The sequence below is a fragment of the Oncorhynchus keta genome, chromosome 32 (genome assembly GCF_023373465.1).
Source record: "Oncorhynchus keta strain PuntledgeMale-10-30-2019 chromosome 32, Oket_V2, whole genome shotgun sequence".
NCBI classification, from domain to species: Eukaryota; Metazoa; Chordata; class Actinopteri; order Salmoniformes; family Salmonidae; genus Oncorhynchus; species Oncorhynchus keta.
This window is the reverse complement of record NC_068452.1, coordinates 14,940,911-14,956,824: the sequence shown is the minus strand read 5'-3', so window position 1 is coordinate 14,956,824 and position 15,914 is coordinate 14,940,911. Positions and strand designations below refer to the sequence as shown.

Here is a 15,914-nt window from a genome sequence, read left to right as displayed (position 1 = left end):
CTGGGTGAATAGGGAATATTTCATTGATACTAGAGCTGGGAGTTGTAGTAAGCAACAAGAGCCATATTTTACAGCCTTGTCATGCTCCCTGGCTTATTGTTTTTGATTAAAAACTGCTTAGCACTCACTCTAGGTGGCATTAAAAAATTCTTAGGATTTAGGAAAAAAATCATGTATCCAAGACTGGATCTGAGTCTTGTAGCCAAAAGTTATATAATTTAAACTTCCACCTAAACTAACCCTTAAACCAGTTTTTTACTGATAAGTTTGTATTGTTATGAAGGGAAATTAATAACCCTAGAACGGAAAAAGAAATAGACCTAGCATTCTCTTCCATCTTCTGTTTTCAGTGATCGATTAGTTATTCAGAGAAGGGAATAAACCTGGAATGGAAAATAGTAGGCCTTAGCATTATACTTTTTCATAATTAGATCAAAATAGTTGATTTAATCCTCACAGGTTATGTCCCAAATGACACCCTTTTACATACATAGTGTTTTACTTTTGATCAGAGCCTTATGGGCCCTGGTTGAAAGTAGTGCACTATATATAGAATAGAGTACCATTTGGGACGCACCCCAATGTTACTGCTGAGGGACGCTGAAAGAGCTCTTGGAACTTTCAAGGCTGTGATGTGATTGGGAGATCTGTGTGCCTGCTGAGAATTCGGTGTTTCCTGTGTGGTTTGCAAAGCTTGAGCGTTGACTGGAAAGTGTAAAGAGAAGAAATTAAGGCCTAGTCTCCTACTTCACATGTTTATTTTAGTACAATTTGATGGTTTGTGGCAGTCCATGTGTTTTGTTTTGATAGAAGTTGCTTATAATTTGATGGGCTACTTTTTGTTCAACACCCCACAGAGTAGGCCTACTTGCATTATAATTTATCGCACCTAGGCCATTTATGCACTTATTTAATTAAAACGTAAAAGCCTATACATGGCATATAATTCTCAAAATGCATCGTTGGTGTTTTCTTTTATCTGTATGGTATGTTTCATGGTCAGAGGACAATATTTGGAGACAAGTGTATGAAAACCTCCTGTAGGCTACTTGCTCAACTCAACACGGCAAGTTTCACCAACCGAATGCACCTGTCTCGAGAGCTGTCATCATACCTGCTGGTCGCGTTCACACGACCAAGATCCCGCCCCTTCACTCTTCCTCAAACACGATTGGCCAGTCGGCTGAGTGAGTGATGCCATTGTGGAGCACCTGGAAATCAGTCATCGGCCCGGCTCTAGCCTACTGTAGAGCGCTAACCAAACGGTAGCAATGGGGACGGCGAAACGGAAAATAATACGCCTTAAAAAATTTTTTTTATAAAATTAAAAAAATTAAAAATAAATATATATATATGAATACAATTTATAACCCGATGTGTTGGGGGCTTCTGTGGGGCTTTAAGACTGCGCGCACCTTCATTTTATGACCATTTATTTTGGTCTGGAATTAGGAGAGAAACGGGAGCTGACACTATGTGCTGGGGCCCATAGTGTCAGGATAGTTCCTGAGAAAACGCTTACCCACACCCGTGTGCCTCAGCCCCAGTGTTATGAAATAGGATGAATAAAACAATGAATGCTTGATTTGAAGCTTCTTTCACCACCAACTATTTTTCTAGGTCTCTATGCCCCTCCCATTATCACGGCCTGTCTGCGGACTTGCTATGGTGGACTCCGACGCGACGAGGAAGACTTTTGTAGTCCCGGAGATAAAACCTTTGGATCTGTATGATTGTACCAGGGCAAAAATATGCGCAAGTGTGGGATGGCTCTTGGCGAAATCTTACGGCAATGCAGGTATGTGGCTTAGGCTATTGTGGCCAAACGTTTATATTGTGTTCTGTTTTTCCCTACATCCCCTCCCTCCTATGTAATCCAGCGTTGTTCCCTGACTGTCAGTGTATTGAAAAGCGTGTGCGTGAAGCTGAACTGACTGCGCGTTGTGTAAACTCAGCGAGTACATGAGCGGTGGGACAGAGAGCGTGTGTGGTGTGTAAGTCCTACTCTGCACCCCATTTAACACGAATAGCGGTCCTTCCTCAGATTCCCAGGTGTTCTACCTAAATATTGTTTAACTTCTAAAATATATCATTAACAACATCCTAAAAACAGAGGCACTATTGTTTTGTTTGGATCACAGCAGCCTATTTGATCTACAGTAGTTGACTTAAACCGATTTAAGATCAAGCTCGCTGCTTGCCAAATTCGACTGGTGCATTGAGCCACCAATTCACCAATTCAATTCAGCCACCAATTGTCAAGTTCTCCCACTTAAAAATATGAGAGGCCTGTAAATTTTCATCTTAGGTACACTTAAACTATGACAGACAAAATGAGAAAAAAATCCAGAAAATCACAATTGTAGGATTTTTAATGAATTTATTTGCAAATTATGGTGGAAAATAAGTATTTGGTCACCTACAAACAAGCAAGATTTCTGGCTCTCACAGACCTGTAACTTCTTCTTTAAGAGGCTCCTCTGTCCTCCACTCGTTACCTGTATTAATGGCACCTGTTTGAACTTGTTATCAGTATAAAAGACACCTGTCCACAACCTCAAACAGTCACACTCCAAACTCCACTATGGCCAAGACCAAAGAGCTGTCAAAGGACACCAGAAACACAATTGTAGACCTGCACCAGGCTGTGACGACTGAATCTGCAATAGGTAAGCAGCTTGGTTTGAAGAAATCAACTGTGGGAGCAATTATTAGGAAATGGAAGACATACAAGACCACTGATAATAGCCCTCGATCTGGGGCTCCACGCAAGATCTCACCCCGTGGGGTCAAAATGATCACAAGAACGGTGAGCAAAAATCCCAGAACCACACGGGGGGGACCTAGGGAATGACCTGCAGAGAGCTGGGACCAAAGTAACAAAGCCTACCATCAGTAACACACTACGCCGCCAGGGACTCAAATCCTGCAGTGCCAGACTTGTCCAGGCCCGTCTGAAGTTTTAATTTTTTTTAATATTATGTTTATTATTTTACAATAAAAAATCTAATAAAAAAGACAGCAATACTAACAATGACATTCATTGTACTGTTGAATGGGATGGCCAATTTAGAGGACAAAACAAAACTTAACTCACTTACACAAAATAAAACAAAATCCTATTAGGTGGTACATGTATATGAAGACAGCATATAGTCATTACAAGCAGTGTAGTTAAGCCAAAAATAAATGTTGAGTGGAGTACAGCACAGAGTAGCAGCAGATCATCAACCCAGTTATGAAGCGGGACTAGACCATTTATCCAGTATCGGCTGCCATATTTTGTAAAACATTGGACTTCTATTGGAGGTATTGTATCGAATCTTTTTCGCTAAATCCCTAAATCCCGTAACCACATTTCAAAGGTAGGTACAGTCTCTAGTTTCTAAAATTGCAATATGAGCCTTTTGGCTAATAGAGTACAAAGAGAGACAGCTTTCCCTTCGTGGTTATTCCCATCAACTGTACCAAACAGAGCGGTCAAAGAGTTCTAGCCCCAGACCCAATCAAAGGCTCTAGATAAATAATCAAAAATGAGAGCCCAGTAAACATGTAACTTAGGACATGTCCAGAATAAGTGGGTCAACGTCCCCTCATCCTGCTTGCACCTCTCACACAGTGGTGAGGTGTCCGGGAATATTTTATGCAGTTTTACTTTTGAGTAATGTAACCTGTGTATCACCTTAAACTGTACAAGGTTGTGTCTGGCATTCACCGAACTGTGGTTTATATTCCTGAGAGCTGACCAACAACCAATTGTTGTGAGCCCCTTCTCCCTCCACTGTGAAAACACCACATCATCCAATGTGGGCTGGAAAGCATGATTTAGGCAAATCGGGCTGTCAATGTATACAGTGGGTATGTTAAGAAAATACCTCATCTGTTTCCAGATCCTAAGCGTATGACAAATGACTGGGTTAGAGTCATAAGTGGATTTTTTCACATATGATGGGCTATTAACAAGTGCAGGGAGTCAATCAATCAAAAGCCATGCAGGCATATCCTTGTACTTTCATAAATGCTTCTTTGAAATTCTGGCTGCCTTGTTATCCCATAAAAATTGAGTTACTATTGAATCCAGTTTCTTAAAATAGCTTTGTGGTATGAAATTGGGTAGACATTGGAAGAGGTACCTGGGTAGGACAACCATTTTTAATAGCGTTTATACGACCAACCAAGGAGATCTACCAAGGAGATCCAAAAATCTATATTTTGTTTAAGCTGATATTTTCATGTCCCAATTCGCTATCAATAGCTGATCAAGGTCTCCTGTCACTACAATGCCAAGGCTTGTGAACTTGTCCATCACTGTTCTAAACAGGGTAGATTGCAGAAATTGCATATCCACAGGCCGTGATATTGGCATCAACTCACTTTTTTTTGCCAGTTTATCTTGTAGCCAGAGAAGGAGCCAAATGTGTTTATCAAGTTAAGCAAGGGTGGAATAGAAGTTTTAGGTTTGGACAAAAACAAAAGAACATTTTCTGCATATAGGGAAATTTTGTGCTGTGTCCTTATTTTAACAGAAGCTATATCAGCACATGCCCGAATGCGAGTAGCAAGGGGTTCCATGGCTATAGCGAGGAGATCAGGCGAAATAGGGCACCCCGTCGGCACCCCTTGAACAAGCGGAATGACTGCGACATTTCTTGATTCTTCAAACCCAAAGTGCTCCAGAACCGACATCATATATTTCCACTCAATCCAGTCAAACGCCTTCTCTGCATCAAGAGCTATTACCACTGCCTCAACCTTATGATCGTGATATATTACGTTGAAAAGACGTCTCAAATTGTAGTATATATGTCGGCCCGGGATAAAAACCTGTCTGGTCAGGGTGTATGATGTCAGAAATATGCAGTGCCTTGCGAAAGTATTCGGCCAGAGAGCATCATGAAGAACAAGGAACACACCAGGCAGGTCCGAGATACTGTTGTGAAGAAGTTTAAAGCCAGATTTGGATACAAAAAGATTTCCCAAGCTTTAAACATCCCAAGGAGCACTGTGCAAGCGATAATATTGAAATGGAAGGAGTATCAGACCACTGCAAATCTACCAAGACCTGGCCGTCCCTCTAAACTTTCAGCTCATACAAGGAGAAGACTGATCAGAGATGCAGCCAAGAGGCCCATGATCACTCTGGATGAACTGCAGAGATCTACAGCTGAGGTGGGAGACTCTGTCCATAGGACAACAATCAGTCGTATATTGCACAAATCTGGCCTTTATGGAAGAGTGGCAAGAAGAAAGCCATTTCTTAAAGATAACCATAAAAGTGTTGTTTAAAGTTTGCCACAAGCCACCTGGGAGACACACCAAACATGTGGAAGAATTTGCTCTGGTCAGATGAAACCAAAATCAAACTTTTTGGCAACAATCAAACTTTTTGGCAACAATCGAGAATCTGTGGAAAGAACTGAAAACTGCTGTTTACAAATGCTCTCCATCCAACCTCACTGAGCTCGAGCTGTTTTGCAAGGAGGAATGGGAAAATATTTCAGTCTCTCGATGTGCAAAACTGATAGAGACATACCCCAAGCGACTTACAGCTGTAATCGCAGCAAAAGGTGGCGCTACAAAGTATTAACTTAAGGGGGCTGAATAATTTTGCACACCCAATTTTTCAGTTTTGATTTGTTAAAAAAGTTTGAAATATCCAATAAATGTCGTTCCACTTCATGATTGTGTCCCACTTGTTGTTGATTCTTCACAAAAAAATACAGTTTTATATCTTTGTTTGAAGCCTGAAATGTGGCAAAAGGTCGCAAAGTTCAAGGGGGCCGAATACTTTCGCAAGGCACTGTATGTTTTCAATCGGTTTGCCAATATCTTTGTCAACACCTTGTTTTCTATGTGGAGTAACGACACGGGGCGATAAGACGACATCTCCATGGAATCTGTCTTTTTTTCAAGATCAGTGCTATTGTAGCCTCATACAGTGTTTGCGGGAGTTTGGCATTTTCTTTGGATTGTTTAAACATTCGCAACATAAGTGGAGCTAGACTGGCGCAGTACTTGCTGTTTGGAAATTGTGCTATCGCTGTGTTAATTTCCTCCAAAGTTATCCCTGCATCGAGTGGAGAAGCTGCCCCCGTCTAGTTTAGGAAGTTCACATTCAGCGAGAAAGCGTTCCATAGTTTGTGGATCAGTAGCATCGCATTTTGATTGGTATAGCTCTGATTAAAACTGCGCAAAGCATTTATTAATATCCTGCGGATCTGTTACTATTTTACCCTTGTCTTTTATTTTGTGAATAGTTCTAGATGCTTGTACATGCCTTAGCTGTCTTGCTAATAATTTATGTGGTTTGTCACCCAGTTCAAAATAACTTTGTTGCATTCTAGCAAGTAAAGAGCCCACCCGTTTCGAAAGGATGGTAATTGTATTCCTATTTTAACTTTGTGATCTTCTCAAGGACTGTATACGAGGAATTCGTCCTAAAAACGTTCTCCTGTTCCCCTAACTCTCTTTCAATTTCTCTTAGCCTAGTATTGGCGCGTTTCTTCCTCTCTGATGTATAAGAAATAATTTAACCTCTAATCACAGCCTTTAGACATTCCCAAAGGGTGGAGTCGTCAACATCCCCCGTGTCGTTAGTTCCGAGGAAAAAGGCAATCTGCTCCTTCAAATACTGACAAAAAGCCTCATCTTTCAGCAGGTATGCATCTAAGCGCCACGGTCGCCGACCTGTCGACATATTGTCGAGTTTCAGCACCATGGACACAGGAGAGTGGTCCGTAATTAGAATAGGGTGATAGGTAACCGACTCAGCTGCTGAAATTAGTTTGGAGTCCAACAAAAAATAGTCAATTCTGGATTATGATTTATGAACTGATGAAAAGAAAGAGTAATCCCTGTCTGTTGGGTGCGTCAGTCTCCAAATATCGACAATGTTAAGGTTTGTCATCAACGTATTTAGACAGACACTGGCATTTGATTGTTGAAGTGACCTTGATAGCTGTTTATCTAAAAGAGGATCTAACGTACAGTTAAAGTCCCCTCCAACAATAACACTTGCATCCGAGATATTTTGTATGTCCTTAAATCCCCTTTGAAAAAATAATGGATCATCGAAGTTGGGTCCATATAAATTGACCAAGGTGACTGCTTTCGAATTCAGTGTACCAACCACAATAATATACTGACCATTAGGATCTGAAATCGAGGATGAGTAAACAAACTGAATGTTTTTCCTCATCAGGATTGCTACCCCTCTCGCTTTTGCATCAAAGTTAGACTGGTATATCTGACCGATCCAGCCGACTCGTAGCTTGGCCTGAGCGGAGCGTTTAATATGAGTTTCTTGAAGAAACACTATGTCAGCACCCAGTGATTTTAAGATGAGAGAGAACCTTATAGCTCACTTCACCACATGCCCTAAGCCATTACAGTTCCAGCTGACTATCTTTATTCCACCTGGTCTACTCTGTGCTCTGTCACTGTGGCATTTCTTATTTTAGAGCAAATTGTTGCTGTCATACAAAACTCAGAAGAAAAATGTCTTGCCGTGCGGGAGCTTGTCATGCCACCTGTACTAATAATAAACGTGAACATAAAACACATACCCCATCCCCCCTCCCGTCCCTTTACTGAGTGACTTCCCCAAACGAAGCACTCCTTGGCTAACACACAAACGGCTGACACAGCCCTTCTGTATCCTCAGCCAGGGAGCTTGCTTGTCAAGAACAGATCGGCCTCTTTTGGGTTGTCAAACGTATGTGTTGATCCTTCGACTGTCACCTTAAACCGGGCTGGGAAGAGGAATCCATATCGGATGTTAGCCGCCCTGCATTTGTTGCGTACCTCATCATACTCTTTCCGTTGGTTCCTCACCTCCAATCTAAGATCTGGGTAGAAAGACACCCTGGCTCCGTTGAAGTTAAGGGGGAACTTTTGACTAGCCAGCTTGAGGATGAGATCCCTGGTCTGGGGATAGTGCAGCCGTACAATGAATGGCCTTGGTGGCCTGCCCTTGGCCGGCTTCGTTGCCTGAGATCTGTGTGCGCGGTCGATCAAGATGGCCGTTTTGAAGTGTTCACTACCCAGCAAGGCCGGTATCAGCTCCGAGACAAATTCAGTGGGTTTCCCTTTCTCAGTGTCCTCCTGGATGCCACATATTCGGATGTTCTGGCGTCTTGAATGCGACTCGAGCATTTCCAGTCGGGCTTTCAGGGTTTTGTTGACGTTTTTGAACGTTGCGCACTGTTTCTCTATGTCCTGTAGCCTGGCCTCGTGATCGACTGTTGTTTGCTCAACCTCATGCACACTTCTCTGAGTTGCGCCTTCACAGTTTCGGCCAAAGTCCCAATACTCTTTGAGATATCAGCCAACCTTGTGTCCACCTTCTTGCTTAGTGAGTTTATGGCAGCCAGTATGTCACTTTGCGTAGGCTCTGTGGGGGACTCTTGGAAGCTAGCCTCTTCAGCTAACTCCTCATGGGTTGGCGACGTTGAAATTGGTTCGCTGTCTATCTCATTCAAGTTATCTTGTTTAGCGTTCCCTTTTCTGGTGCCTTTTCCCTTTGTCATATTTGTTTGAAGATATAGGTCGTGAGAGGTTAAGATAAATACTAATTTGTTTCAAAATGGAGCGGAGCTCAAGCAAAGCACGTCTACCCCATTGTCGCCTGTCTGAAGTTTGCTAGAGAGCATTTGGATGAACCAGAAGAAGATTGGGATAATGACTTTTTGGTAAAAACTCAACTCGTCGTGTTTGGAGGACAAAGAATGCTGAGTTGCATCCAAAGAACACCATATCTACTGTGAAGCATGGGGGTGGAAACATTATGCTTTGGGGCTGTTTTTCTGAAAAGGGACCAGGACGGCTGATCCGTGTAAAGAAAAGAATGAATGGGGCCATGTAATCATGAGATTTTGAGTGAAAACCTCCTTCCATCAGCAAGGGCATTGAAGATGAAACGTGGCTGGGTCTTTCAGCATGACAATGATCCCAAACACACCGCCCGGGCAACGAAGGAGTGGTTTCGTAAGAAGCATTTCAAGGTCCTGGAGTGGCCTAGCCAGTCTCCAGATCTCAACCCCATAGAAAATCTTTGGAGGGAGTTGAAAGTTCGTGTTGCCCACTAACAGCCCCAAAACATCACTGCTCTAGAGGAGATCTGCATGGGGGAATGGTCCAAAATACCAGCAACAGTGTGTGAAAACCTTGTGAAGATTTACAGAAAATGTTTGACCTCTGTCAGGGTATATAACAAAGTATTGAGATAAACTTTTGTTATTGACCAAATACTTATTTTTCCACCATAATTTGCAAATAAGTTCTTAAAAAATCCTACAATGTGATTTTCTGGATTTTTTTCTCATTTTGTCTGTCATAGTTGAAGTGTACCTATGATGAAAATTACAGGCCTCTCATCTTTTTAAGTGTGAGAACTTGCACAATTGGTGGCTGACTAAATACTTTTTTGCCCCACTGTATATCAATCTACAAAAGTTGACCTATTCTGTGCGAGAAAGTAATATTCCAAACATATTCTTGGACAGTTGTGGGATGCGATAGATCCCAAATTAGTACTACCACTACCATCCCTAAAACTTGTAACTTTTTTAAAGCATTGAGGCTGATGCAACAGGTCAGAATGTTTCGCTTAAAATGTTGATAAACTATTAGGCTATTTCTTCACATAAGCGCAGCAATGCGCACATGGCAGTATGCAAAGGCAAATGTTCCATAATTCAATCAATTAGCAGGAAAACAATAAAATAGGCATGTGCTGTTTCTTGCCTTACTGCACACAAGCTGGGCAAGTGATAATATATAATTCACAAGTGATAGGCTAATGTTGTCACCCATCAGACTGTTCTTGATTTAATCTTGTCTTTACATATACTAAATAATATATGTGAAATTTGTTTTGATTTAGAATGGACCATTATCATGCACCTGTCTCGAAATAGGGGCAGGGGGAAAAAAATACAGGTAGGGAATAGAGTGCCATTTGGGACGTAACCACGGACTGACGTGGGGTTGGAAATGGAATGCACCACAGTATCGTTCCCGTGGGGGGAGAATGACACTGTCACCATGAGACCTGAACTGCTGAATGAACATTTAGACAGGGAAATGGAGGGAGGAGTTGATACAAGCCCCCCAGAAAATATCAAATTGTAACCAGTGTATCGTGCCTATATCTGTAACCTTATGACTCCTGCAGACCCTATGATTGGCTGGCTGGATTTGCTGTGAAAAACAACACAGAGACACATGCCACACAAATGCACGACAAGCATAGCCTATCCATATCTAACTATGCCCATAGTACTGTCAAGGTAACTAAACGCTATACCTTCACTATACACTGTGTGTATAAAACATTAGGAACACCTTCCTAATATTGAGTTGCACCTCCTGTTGCCCTCAGATCAGCCTCAATTTGTCAGGGCGTGGACTCTACAAGGTGTCGAAAGCATTCCACAGGGATGATGGCCCATGTTGACTTCAATGCTTTCCTAAGCTGTATCAAGTTGGCTGGATGTCCTTTGGGTTTGGACCATTCTTGATACGCACAGGAAAAATCCCAGCAGCGTCAGGAGTTCTAGACACACTCAAACTGGTGCGCTTGGCACCTACTAACATACCTCGTTCAAAGGCACTTAATGGCACACATACACAATCCATGTCTCAAGGCTTTAAAAATGCTCTTTAACCTGTCTCCTCCCCTTCATTATGCACTGATTTTGAAGTGGATTTAACAATTGATATCAACAAAGGATCATCGACTGACCAGGATGAATCCAGGTGACAGCTAGTGTTCCTAATGTTTTGTATACTCTGTAACTGATGAGGAAACACCCACTTCTTTAAGTTTGTTTCTATTATATACTAAGAGATAAACACACATTCTGTTTATCTGACAATAGGACTTTAAACTGTGTTTTGTCAATGATCTTGTTAGGACTTTGAACAGCGTTTTTCGTTGATGTTCTGTGTAACCTATATCCACAACACACTGCTGAGAGATTGTGGCTGCATCTGAAATGGCACACTATTCCTTTTAATGTTCTCTGGTATTAAGGGTGTGAAATTTTAAACGTTAACTAAATTGTGATCCTTAATGTTAAGAAAAATTGAACCTAATTATAATTGTTAATGTTTTTGTAAATGCAGAAAGTAAACAGCATAGCGGGTCAATTTTCGCAACAACTAAGAGCTTTGGTGCCCTTGCTACCACACTGAACAGCTTGAAGCGAACCTGTTCACATGCACAGATACTTTGTTTTGCATCTTGCTCATCTCAATATCCTAGCCTATTCATCATGATAGGACCTGATTTACTGAAGTTATGAGACATGGCAAGCCAAGAAATCTGCGATATACAGTATGCCATTGTGAGATAAAGCTTTTGATTGCAAATAGTCCACTGTTCCGACATGCCCATTAGGGCCGGGATGATGCCAATATTTTTTTCCATATCAAAAATGTAAACATGAAGCAGATTAAACTGAGTGGAGGCTGTTATAGCAGCAAAGGAGGGACCAACTCCATTTTAATGCCCATGATATTGGAATGAGATATTCGACAAGCAGGTGTCCACATACATTTGTTAATGTAGTGTATCACTATAGTAGTATCGTTCCCGACCCTACTGCCTATACTGTGCCCCTTCCTTCATTCTCCGTCCCTCGCTAGCATGCTATGAAAGATGCGAGTGTTCGAGTAGTTGCCGTACTTCGAAGAACTTCGTACTTCGTTCCAAAAATACTGAATCCTACCGGAATCGAATCTTGACACTCAGAAATGGGAGTCAACATATAAGGAGCCGTGCAAGGAGTCAACTCCACGACGACTAATGGCAGCTGTTAAGTCCTGTATGGTAATACTTTGAGTTAAATGTTAAATGAGAATGAAATACAAACTTTGCGAGGTGAAATTGAGGTACAGTAATGGTGGTACAGGTGCGATGCTTAACCATCTGAAAGTGACGCACCGTGAAACCCAAAACGTTGCATGCAGCAGCACAGCTGCATTGTGAATTCACATGTATATTGGATGCAGTATGGGTATCTTTTTAGTATTTTCTCCCTCAGTGGAAACGCATTCTATTGATGCGCTTGTTTGACCTATTAATCGTGTACTCGTCTCCCACAACATGATTATTTCACTCACTGTTTTTGTCCCTCTTCTCCGTCCGTAGAGCATGTTCCAGTGGAGTTGCGGGAGCCCTTCTACTGTGACCAGTATGAGCAGGAGCACCTGAAGCCCCCCCGTCACACGCCTCCTGCTCTCGTCTGAACTCTCCTGCCACACCTACGGTCTGCTGCAGGGGGACCAGGGGGGGTCAGGGGCCCCAAAAGACAACGCCACCCTGCTGCAGCTCCTCGCCAACAGGGGCGTGGTCCCCAAAGATCAAGACGTCCCCGTGTCTGACGTGGACCTCCGGCATAAACCAATCAAAATGGTAAGAGGTGGGAGTGGGTGTGGCATATGGCATGTTGACATGGTTTAGTCCATTGTGATTTTGGGTAATCTTGGTACCCAGAATCAAGTATTGTGTTATGTTTTTAGTCTGACTTGTGAGACTATGATTCGAGTTATGGAAATATGTAAAAGGAGAAGGATTCCTGTTTTACTGTTGGCCACCAGTCTCCCAGTATTAGTAATGCCCCTGGGATGGGATTGAGGTGACTGGGGACGACTGCCACAACACACAGGTTCAATTGAGGTAAGATCGAAGCTGCACTGGAAACTGCCACTGGACCGGTCCTGGTGTCACAATAATCCATACAGCAGTGATCGATCTGGTCGTCTGGGCATACGGTCTGCCTCATAGGGACACACACAGGTATTGTCTGGTCACCCTCAGCCATGACTGCTGGCCATGGGGGAGTGGGGATGTTAAAGCTGTGGATGGGATTGGGCTGTGGGTCTTGTTTATGCTTTGATTCCACGGATTAGACAACATTAAAAAATACCCCCTTTCTGGACCCATTCCCTGGTCCTTCCCAACCCCCCCACCTTCACCCAAGCCGATCTCCTGAAGATGAGTGGATTCAGCTGTGAGGACCAGGGGGATGTCAGAGCAACTCCAGCGGGATTCAGTCTTAATTCTGGGGGTAGGGGTGGGACTGGGAGGGAGAGCTTGGAGGCCTGGAGAAGGTAGTGTTTCTACACCTGCATTGCTTGCTGTTTGGGGTTTTAGGCTGGGTTAGGCTGGGTTTCTGTACAGCACTTTGAGATATCAGCTGATGTACGAAGGGCTATATAAATACATTTGATTTGATTTTGATTAGAGTTTACTAGACAATCGGTGGCTCTGACTAGGCCTTAGATTAGAACAATAAGCAAACTGCGCAGCACCAGTGAAACCAGAGCTCCCTGTAGCTGGCTGTCAATGAAGCTTCTGAAGCAAGATAAACTGGTTTGTCATCTCTAGTCATTCACAATGAATATTTTGGTCTTATTCACTCACCACGTTGCTGTCCATTGTTTTTATGCGAGTAAAGTCATACTGAATAAAAAAAAACAGCTGCGATGGAAACAGGAAGTTTCGGTACAATTTTATAAATGCCAACAGATACGTTATTCATTCGGGTTTTGTTTGTGTCGGTAAAATGTGTTATGTGAGAAACAGCGGTGGAAACAACTTTATGTGCAAATATTGATATAATTAACCATCACATCGAAGTAAACATGGAGTCACACGATGATATGGTGTTTGGTCCTCCCACTAGACTCGGGGAAACCATGCAGTTTATTAGACTACAGATGCAATACAGAGCCTTCAGAAAGTGTTCACACCCCATGACTTTTTCTACATTTTGTTCTGTTACAGCCTGAATTTAAAATAGATTAATATGAGATTTTGTCACTGGCCTACACACAATACTCCATAGTGGTTAGAGCGTTGGACTAGTAACCGGAAGGTTGCAAGATCGAATCCCCCGAGCTGACAAGGTAAAAATCTGTTGTTCGGCACCTGATCAAGGCAGTTAACCCACTGTTCCTAGGTCGTCATCGAAAATAAGAATTTGTTCTTAATTAACCTCTCTTGGGTAGGGGGCAGTATTTTCACGTCAGGATGATAAGTAAACTGCCTGTTACTCAGGCCCAGAAGCTAGGATATGCATAACACTCTAACGTTTCTAAAACGGTTAAAATAATGTCTGTGAGTATAACAGAACTGATATGGCAGGGGAAACCCCGAGGACAAACCATGCCCCCCTAAAGAAATGCAGCCGACCACTATTTTCAATGGATGTCACTTTTATTATAACGCAAAGTCCTTCCAGATTGCAGTTCCTAGGGCTTCCACTCGATGTCAGTCTTTAGAAAGTTTCAGGCTGGTTTTTGGAATAATGAGACAGAAATTGCAGTTTTTCTAGGTGGCTCCCAGTGTTTCCAAGTGCGTGAATGAGAGCGCGTTCTTTGGTATTTTTCTCCGGTAAAGACAATAACCGGAGAGAAATTGTATCGTTTATTTACGTATTAGGGTACATAAGGTTTGATTTATAAATGTTGTTTGACTTGTTTGGAAAAGTATATCAGTAATGTTTGGGGTTAATTTTGTATGCATTTTGATGGGTGGAATATTGACTGAAGCGAGCCAGCTAAACTGAGTTTTTATGGATTTTATAGAAGGACATTATTGAACAAAAGGACCATTTGTGTTGTAACTGGGACCTTTTGGAGTGCCAACAGAAGAAGATCATCAAAGGTAAGGCATTTTTTTATATTGCTATTTCTGACTTTCGTGTCGCACCTGCCTGGTTGAAATATGTTTTGTATGCGGGGCGCTTTCGTCAGATAATCGCATGGTGTGCTTTCGCCATAAAGCCTTTTTGTAATCTGACACAATTGCTGGATTAACAAGAAATTAAGCTTTATTTTGATGTATTACACTTGTGATTTTATTAAGTTAAATATTGATAATTCTGTAGTTACCGTCTCACCTGCCCATAAGAAGTTAAAACTGACTTGCCTAGTTAAAAAATATTAAACATTTGTTTATGGCAAGCCTAAATAAATTGAGTAAAAATTTGCTTCACAAGTTGCATGGACTCACTCTGTGGCTAAAAGACAGTTGTGGCCAAAAGATTTGAGAATGACACAAATATTAATTTTCACAAAGTATACTGTCTCAGTTTGTATGATGGCAAATAGCATATACTCCAGAATGTTATGAAGAGTGATCAGATTAATTGCAAAGTCCCTCTTTGCCATGCAAATTTAACTGAATCCCCCCAAAATATTTGCATTTCAGCCCTGCCACAAAAGGACCAGCTGACATCATGTCAGTGATTCTCTCGTTAACACAGGTGTGTGGATGTTGACAATGACAATGCTGGAGATCACTCTCATGCTGATTTGAGTTCGAATAACAGACTGGAAGCTTCAAAAGGAGGGTGGTGCTTGGAATCATTGTTCTTCCTCTGTCAACCATGGTTACCTGCAAGGAAACAAGTGCCGTCATCATTGCTTTGCACAAAGGGCTTCACAGGCAAGGATATTGCTGCTCATAAGATTGCACTTAAATCAACCATTTATCGGATCATCAAGAACTTCAAGGAGAGCAGTTCAATTGTTGTGAAGAAGGCTTCAGGGCACCCAACAAAGTCCAGCAAGCGCCAGGACCGTCTCCTAATGTTGATTCAGCTGCGGGATCGGGGAACCACCAGTACATAGTTTGCTCAGGTATGGCAGCAGGCAGGTGTGAGTGCATCTGCACGCACAGTGAGGCGAAGACTTTTGGAGGATGGCCTCATGTTAGGAGGGCAGCAAAGAAGCCATTTCTCTCCAGGAAAAATATCAGGGACAGACTGATATTCTGCAAAAGGTACCGGGGTTGGACTGCTGAGGACTGGGGTAAAGTCATTTTCTCTGATGAATCCCCTTTCTGATTGTTTGGGGCATCTGGAAAAAAGCCTGTCTGGAGAAGACAAGGTGAGCGCTACCAT

The 15,914-nt window shown here is 42.3% G+C and overlaps 1 pseudogene; it reads left to right on the top strand.

The window, feature by feature from the left end:
- Positions 1-1,407: 1,407 nt before the first annotated feature.
- LOC118365751 (calmodulin-regulated spectrin-associated protein 3-like) overlaps positions 1,408-15,914 on the top strand; it is a 44,385-nt pseudogene continuing 29,878 nt past the window's right edge.